Source organism: Zosterops lateralis (genome assembly GCF_965231275.1).
Source record: "Zosterops lateralis genome assembly, chromosome: 1".
Lineage (NCBI taxonomy): Eukaryota > Metazoa > Chordata > Aves > Passeriformes > Zosteropidae > Zosterops > Zosterops lateralis.
Genome location: NC_139762.1, coordinates 23,686,787 through 23,695,914, shown reverse-complemented (window position 1 = coordinate 23,695,914; position 9,128 = coordinate 23,686,787).

The following is a 9,128-nucleotide window of genomic DNA, read 5'->3' as shown; positions in this document are numbered from 1 at the left end:
CAGTGTACTTCAGCTGGCAGAATCCTTGAATGGTTTGGGTTGGAAGGAGTCTTTAAAGATCATCTAGTTCCATTCCTCTGCAATGAGCAGGGACATCTGAAGACCAGGTTTTACTGTGTGTTCAAGTCTATAAATCTTTATGCTCTGAAAAACTTTTTTTCTTGTTTCTTGAAATCACTTGGAATGGGCTTTTGGGATAGCAGAGAGACACAAGAGACGGACAGAGACTGCCAAAGATAAGGAACTGTTTACAAGTAATAATTCAACAGAGTAGCTCCCTATAGCTAAGGAGGCATATGGCAGAGATGTATTAAGTCATGAAAGGCACAGAAAAAAATTAACACAGAAGGGCTTTTTTCTAACAGAAGACCTAGAGGGCATTGAACACAATTATCATGTAAAAGACTGAAAAAAAGTTCTTGGAAGAAAATTAAGTGCCTTAAATTGTGAAACTCCGGATATTAAGGACACTAAACGTTTAGATTAGGTCAAAATTTCGGATTTTTTTTTCCATAAATATGTCTGTTAACAGTTATTAAATACCAGATACCTCTGGTTCAGAAAGTCCCTGAACCACACTGTTTGAGGCTGTGTGCCATTGCTGAGGAAGATGCATTATATGATTGCTTTGTTCTGACATTCTTTCTTAGGCATCTGTTGTTGACTGCCATTTTAGGTGAGATACTGAGTTAAAAGTGTCCTTGAAATGACTTTATGGAGCTGTTCTTATTAATTTTCTTTTTCTTCAAAGCTTATGTTATATTCCACCCAATCGTACTGAATTATGTTTGAGGCAAAGGGGAAATTCTTTAGCTTTTTTTTTTTGGTTTGGGTTTGTTTTTTTTTTTTTTTTTTTTTTTAATCTTAGTTTTGGATGGCTTTATGTATTCAGTGAGGAGTGACTTCTCATAAACCAGCTCAAATTCCAAGCTTTCCAGAGTTTGTGATTTTCCATTGAGTTGCTTCTAACACAGTTATGTTAGAGGAAGTATTTAGCTGGTGCCAAGTGGGAGAGAGGGGAAAATAGAATTTGCTGAGAGCTCTTCATAAGTATGGATACATCCATCTTCTCAGATTTAGCTTTATTATTCTTTTGGGGGAAAGAAAAACCATTAATATAATTTATGAACAGCTGTGGTAATTCTTTCACAATAACTATTCCTACAGTATTTTTTTCTTGGTTAGGTAGCCACTCCCTCAGCAGATAAAAATTCTGGAAATAGAGTGTAGATGACAAGAAAACGTGATCTACCAAGAAACTGACTTTGAAACAAGTCATATATATTAAGATTGCAAACAAAAATAAAATCTCAGAACTTAAAACAAATTTTGATTATTTTGTGATTTCATACATATTTCAAAGGATAAGGATTCTTTTTTTTAGCTCTGTAGATTTTGCCTGGGATTTTGAACAGTGTTTCTACTCATGCATTTTCAGCATCACCTCTGGCCCCTTTGCCTCATCTCTGTTCCAGCTCCACTGCTGCGATAGAACAGGTGAATGAACCGTTCTCTGGGTATCTGAACAAAGAACAGATTGGGCTAACAGAATCTTGTCTTTTTTTTTTTTTTTTTTTTTAGCTTGTTTATTTTCCATTATCATCAGTGCTAACAATCTCAAAGGTGAAATATGGGTTACAAAGCCTCTGTGTGTTCAGTTGATTCCCTTAACAGCAGTATTACTTCATCACTGTGGCAGAGTTTACCCAGCTTGCTTGATTGCAATATGTGTAAATAATTCAACTGATGAGTCACAAAAGTGATTAGAATGTCACTGGTTTTTTTTCTGTGTTGGGCTTATGAACATAGGCCCTGGTAAGAGACATTTTACTGCAGCAATACATCGTTCAAAAAGCTTTTTATTTAGTTTGTGTCTGGCTGGAGCACAAATGTATCTTCAGGTTGCAATTTGGTTTGTAATTAGATCAGTGTTCCCACAAAAGGCAGTCTTGAATACTTGTTCTTGCATCTGAAAAGCATTGTGATACATGCAAAAAAACTGTAGCTGTAGTCCTATAGAGAACTAATACAACTGGAAGTTAGTTTTTCAGTGACATCAGTGATACTTTATGGGGTTCAGTGAGCAGGGGACAAAAATCTTGTGCTGGCACAGCAGAGGAGGAATTGTACCCCAGGGGCTTTTGTTTTCTCAGTTGCAGGATCAGCTTAAATGTCTGTTGGCTTCATATAAAAGCTTTAGGGCACTGTTGAAGTCATGTGAGACGTATGTGTGAGATCTAGTACTTTCTTGAAGTACTAAGTGATTATATAACTACAGGGAGCAGATCTGCTGAATAAGGGCATGCACCTTCATAGAGTCTTCCTTAAGAGTGTATTCAGATTTTAATAAAATTGTTTCTACAGCTATCTTCTTAAAAAATATTAATAATACTATTTTACAGAGCAAAAAGTACAGCTATGAGTTCAGACTATTTCTCAAGGTCAGATACAGAAAATTAGATCTTCCAGGTCAATGTCCACCTTCTGTCTTATAATAATCAATCATCCATAAATAATCTTTGGTGAATTCTTAGAGATGCTAATAATTAGAAGTAGGAAGCACCATAAACAGCCTAACTCCAGTCCTGCAAATACACAGATAGCAGATACTGGCAGAGATCAGAGCAGCGTGGTTTATTCAAGGTTTTTATGGGTTTGCTATAAAAGCAACAGCTCAGTTTCATCTTTCAGGCAAACCCTGGGATTAAACCAGAGATTGGCTGTTAAATAGTATTAATAAATTCAGACATGGTCAGCTGAATACGGCTGGGACAGTTAAAGGAAGTCAGTGTTCTCAGCTGATATGGGCCTTTGATGTCATGGAAGTAAGATTTGCACCCACAGTGAGTTTTTGCTTGAAAAGAGGTAGCCTAGAGCAACACAAAGGAGCAGTTCGGTGTCTCTGCTATGGGTAGTGGTAGCAGCAGATTTTCTTTGATTTTCATTGCACAGTACACAACTGACCACACAGAATATTTAGTGAATAAACATATTTTTCCGAAGAGTATCTGCATAATTACTCAATTATCTTATGGTTATACTGAGAGATAAAAATACTAGTCTCATCAAAAAAGGCATACAGTGAACATTCTTGCTTTCTGACCTATATGTTTTTCTGGCCTGAAGTTTTTTTTGAAAATGAATAGTTGAGAATAGCTTATGTGCACTGTTCTGCAGAATGATTAATAGTACTGAATTTCAGTCAAATTGAATTATAGTCTATTGTTAGATTTATTGTAATGCTACTATGACCAAAATGACAAGTCAAGTGCTTCAAACTTGTATTTGAAATTAAAATGCACTGCCAGTCAAATCTGGCAGTGCATAAACAGCTGTTAACATTTAGTCCTCTTTAATATTTCAAAAAAGAGAGAGTAATGAATTTTCTAATATAGCATGTACCAAACTGATCACTCCTAGCAGGACTAATTAATTTATTTTGGAAAGCATTGGACATATTTAGACAAAGACTAATTGTTAAAAGCAGTATTTCTTCAATGCCAGCACTGATTTGGTTTCTGGCTGAGCAGTGTTGCATAAAAAATGGACAGTGTTCAAGAAAAATAGCGTCTGAGGCCTTGGCATAGGGTATTGCTCAGATCTCCCAAACAGGCTGGTTGGTTGCAGTCTGGGTAGTGACAGGAATTGCTGGGTCAGGGTCTCTGTTCAATTCTCTCATGCCAGCTGGCTCCTGATCCTGTATGACTACTTCAGCATGTGCATATCCATTGTTGTAGAGTATTTAAAATAAAACATCATGCTGTATTAACTATGTGCAAAAAGACTGGCCTGTGTATTTATAAGAACAGTTTCTAAAATTTGCGTGCATGCAATCCCATCAGTTCTGCAGCAGGAACCACCAGGAGGGTCTAAAAAGGTCAGATTCTTCACCCAGGAGGGATTTTATGGGACAAATTTAGGTGTAGAAGTTTGCTTGGAACCAGCAGGAGCTGCCTGGGAGGAACCCCCAGGACTGTCTGAATTCCTTACCTGAAAATCTCTTGCAATAGTTAGATCCTTTTGTTGTGGAGCTGAGGAGGAGCCAAGTCTGTCACCTTGCTTTGCTTAGCTGTGAGTCTCTTCTGTGCAGGGACTAGCTGAGGAATTCCTGGAGCACCCAGGGAGCTAATGAGTTTGGGGCACTGAGTGTGCACACAGGGACACCCCTAAAACCCAGCTACGCCACAATTAAACTAAAGGACAGCTTGACTTTCATCCATATGTCTCACACTAAACTTAGACACCAAAGCTCTTGCCAACTGAAAACCTTGCAGAACAGCATCTGTCCAGCTGTGAAATAAGATAGGCAGCTCATGATTTCCTGTGGGTCTGTCTTGAGGTTTAACCGGGCACAGGCTTTTCCTGGGAACATGGATATAATGCCATGCAGATCATGCTGTTTTAAATTGTTCTGGCTCTCTAGAGAAATCTGTTTCCAAGATTCTGCTCTTTTTCCCAGAATGAATTCATGTAATTATACTTAATTGCATGTTTTGTATTTATCATTGGCTTTTCTGTATTAAGTCTTGCCTCAGTTGTAGCTGTGCAAGAGAGACATTGTAGTGCTACAGTCACTTGGGGTAAGGTAAATGGGGGAGTCACAACAACAGCCCAATAAAAGAAGGGTTCTGTTGCATTCCAGAAATTAACTCCACTTGATTTCAGCTATTGGTGTAACAAACTGACAGATAATATCCTTTGGCTATTATTTCCCAGAACTTATCTAACATCTGAAAGTTTTCCATTGTCAAAAACTGGTAAAAATCAGCTAACCTCTAATGCCAAAGTATGAGATAATTATTTTCCCACACAGCTCCTCTTATTTAGTCCATTTTCTAAACTGAGGGGACCAGACTTTCTCTTGGCATTTCACAATCTATATCACATGAGTTAACAGACTTTTTCACTTGGACATTGGATCTTCTCCTTAATACTGTGTATTTCCTGGCTTGTCAATATTTCAACTTTTCTTTCCCCTGCTTCAGACTTAGATTTGGTTCAGAATGCCTTATAACTATGCAAAAACTAGTACTGTGATCTTGTATATCTCTGTTCTGACTATTTTCAATACAAAGTGCTAATATAATTTGCTTCTTGGATCAATTTAAGTAATTCAAGAATCCTAATACCAAAATATCCTGCTGTGGCTTTGGTCTCTCTGCCTCCATCCATCACTTTAATTAGACCAATTTAGAAATAGTATCTGCATCTAATCATTGTGCAATTTTGTGCAATACTAGTTCAATACAGAAAAGGAATCCCTTCTTTTGTAATATACAATATAAAATTCCCAACCTTATTTAAAAATCAGAATGTATTATTCCAGCAAAAGTCCCCAGTTTACCTCATCTGGAATTTTGACTGTAGCAAGTACTTATTTCTTGCTCCTTTGAAGAAATTAAGATGCAGAGAAGATACTGTTGATTACCCTGCTGAGTTTCACAATTTATACGCACCTGTGTTAACCAAAGCAGGTAACTACTGTTTTAGAAAGTTGTAGCTTTACAATTATTCCCCTGAACACAGCATCCTGTCCACATCTCCTTGCTTATGCTACTGAACTGTGATGTTGGGAATCTGTGAGTTTACAAATGTCTGCCTTTACATTTCAGACATTTTCAACACAACTGTGGTCAAATCCTTATTTTGATTTACAGATAATTTCTTTCTAGGCAGTGGGTGACCAGCTTGTTTATAGATGGATCATATACTGAGTGGGGATTTCCAATTTAAAATCCATGTCCAGATTTCTGATATTCTCCTCCAAGCCTATGCCAATGGAAAAGGAAATCTTGCCTTCTCCTACATTCTCCCTTATGTCCAGCCAGAGTTGTGCACTTTGTACAAGTGATAAGAGACACAACAGGCACAGCGGTTGGACAATATTTTCAGGCAATGTAATAATAATTTAAAGCCATAGAAGAAACTTCAAGAGCTCAAAAAAAAAAAAAAAATTGATGGCTCTCTGCCATTAGGAACTTGTGTTTATTCCTGTTAGAAAGATGGGATACCAGAGCCAGCAACAAACCCAAGAAAATATGTTTAAGTATTTCAGTAGAAGCTAATATCAAGATGAAATGCAAAACATTGTAAAAATAGCTGTAAGAAAAATATTTTCCAGAACCAACTTAGGAAACACCACCAATTTTAGTTTGCTAATTTACAATAATGCTCAACCAAATCTAGGCTTATGTTATCTTTGACAGATCATACAGGAGCTTCTGTAGCCCCTTATGCCATCTATGGGGACCTACAAAAATAGTGAGATGTCACCTGAGATAGTGTCTTGTAAAAAATGGTTCCTGGAGGGCTGCTGTGGACTTCTCGACTCAGTAAACTGACTTGCCCATGCTAGGAAAGCAGGAGAAGGACTCTGAAATTCTTCAGGGAATGAAGCCATTCATGAAACAAAGACAGTTACGATGTACAAAAAGGCTCTTAGAAGAAAAGGGTAATTTTCTAGGGATAGAAACTGTCAAAGGCAACTTTTCTTCTCTAGAAATGGTAATCTGCTTGGTTGACTGGAGAGTCAAAAGCTGCAGGGTTTTAGTACTTTTGTATGCACACACAAGAAGCTCAGAGGCATATCTCATCAAATCATGTTGTTTTCATGTTGTATGTCTAATAAGACCTCTGAGTTCCTTCAGTGAGTTTCAAACCAAAAAGTGTTTGTGATGTGTTTGAATCTTACTTTGAGTAGTGAAATTCACTCTGAGCAAATTCTGTTCTGCCAAGTGTTCAAGATCTTCTGTAACAGCTCTAAGTAGATTACTGCTGAGAGCCTGGGAGAATTACAGCTCCCAGAGGACTTCTCAAGTGAGGCATGCAGGCATCAGCGACCAGGATTAGTGGTTCTCAGGGTTCTCATAATGCCTTGGCTAATTAAGGTGCAGCCACACAGCATTTGGAAGTGTACATGCAGACTCACTGGGACTGCTGCAGCTTAATGAACGATGAGCTCTGTAACAGCTGACACAAGAACTGCTGAAAGCCCCACAGCATCTCAGCTTAGTCATAGTACCAGAAACCTCGTGTTGTGACTGCCAGTGTTCCAGTGTGCCACCAGGCTTGCAGAGCCAGCTCTTTCCCAGTTGTTCAGCTGACTCTCCCAAGTATTTGCAAGGGAAACGTCCTCATCTCTGCAGCTGTGGATGTCAACAGCATTTGGTCAGAGTTGCAAGTAACAAGTTAGATCTGAAGGTGCCCCCACCACAAGCCTAACAAAGAGGAGAAAAGTGAATATATTTTTTTGATGGCTGGGCTTGTATTCTCAAGGCCTTCCCTGGGAGAGGTATATTTGAACCAAACAGAACAGGCGGCAACAGAAGGCACTCTGCAGTCTCATTTACCTGAAGCTGTACCATAGATAACATGCCCTCCACTAAGCCCATTTTGTGAGAATTCGATTCCTTGTCAGCTGCTTCCCGAGATGACAGTTTTGCCAGAAAATTCAACCTGTCTACAGAACACCATAACAAAACAGTAGAAAGTATGGGGAATGAAACAGAAAGTATAGTGGAACTGATAAAGGAACCTGGTATCTTAGGCCTGATTGAGCAGAAACCATAGGAGAGACAGACACAGATAAAGGCTCCCTGGGGTAGAAGAAACATGTTGTGAAACTTTGTAATGATTACTAAGTAACTGATATCATAAAAAATTTATAACCAATGAGAAATCGTTACCAAAAATAGAACCCTATATAAGTGCCATACAAGAAAAAAACTAGATAAATGCCTCAGTAAATGGGGCTTCTGATCAGAACTCGAAATTTCCCCATCTCTCAATTGCCAGTAGAAAGAATCTGAGCATTTTATTGTTGCTGACTTGATTAAGTCAAAACAGTGAAATGACAGTAATTCATGGTGCTGAGTCTCTAGAGATAATATTAAACTATTCACATCTAACCTATATACTAATGTAAATACCTATCTGGCCCTTTTAATCTACTAAAAAATCAGCTCTTTCCCTTACTAATATCATTATCAGTTTCTGCATACATACAGAAGCAGAAACTGTATGAATAAGCAGAGTGATCTTCAAATTCAATGGAAGTTAACTAATTTTTGTGCTTCATTACCTTTTTTCTTGCCACTGTCTTTCTGAGTGAATTAGGATGAAAAGCACAAAGGACCAAACTTTTAAATGTTTTGAAACATGATTTCTTTGCCTTGCTAATAAATGTTCTGTTTTTTTTTTTTTTTTCCAAATGCAGCATTTTTCAAGAACTTCTACAACTGATAAACACAAACCACCTTAAAAACCTTTCAAATTAACAGAATCTTTCTTATGCAAATTGATCACTAATTGAGAAAACAAAGGTATTAGAGTAAGGCTTCCTGAAAAATCAATCTAAGACTGCTATCTTGCCCTTCTTCCACTCACACACTCCCACTGCCTCCTTTGTCTTGGCAGTAGAGCTTGTGACCAGGAGATAGACCAGATTAGCCACCCAGGGAGCTGAAATCTAAATAAGCAGAAAAGATAAATAGCAAAAGGAGCAGTAAGACAGGATTTCATCTCCTGGTAGGAGACTATATTTACATCTGCTTAAGCCCATCAAAAAAATCACATGCTGAAGCCTCTTGAATAGTAGGTTACAAAGGGTCAGCAGTAACCTTAGACAGATCCAGGACAGATCCATATTTTAGGGAACAACTCAGTTTTGACATAACTGCTAGTAACCAAATTGACTCTTTGGAATACAGACAAAAAGCAGTTTTGAAAACAGTAAAAACTTCTTACCCTCCAGTGAGGCCTCTGTGTCCCCCTCTTGATGAATAATGATGCAGCAGTGGAACAAAAAACTCACAGGAAAGCTTATGCTGCTTCTGAAGTGCACTACTCCTCAGTGGGTACATGAAAGGATAAGTAACATTACACACCTGATGAACTGCATATGTGAACTCAAAGAAATAAAACAAGGGAAAAATCTGCCAAGATATTTGTTTCCAATGAGCATACGTGGGTACTTTTTCTGTAATTTAAACAGGAAAAAATGAGTCACTCTCACATTTTGGGAGAAACTGAATTTTCTGCATCCTGGTATTTATGCCAACCAGCTCCTAGGTTTATACCAGCTCACAGAGAGAGGAGGCCTGTCTGAAAGTGACAGCAAAGGAGTAAAT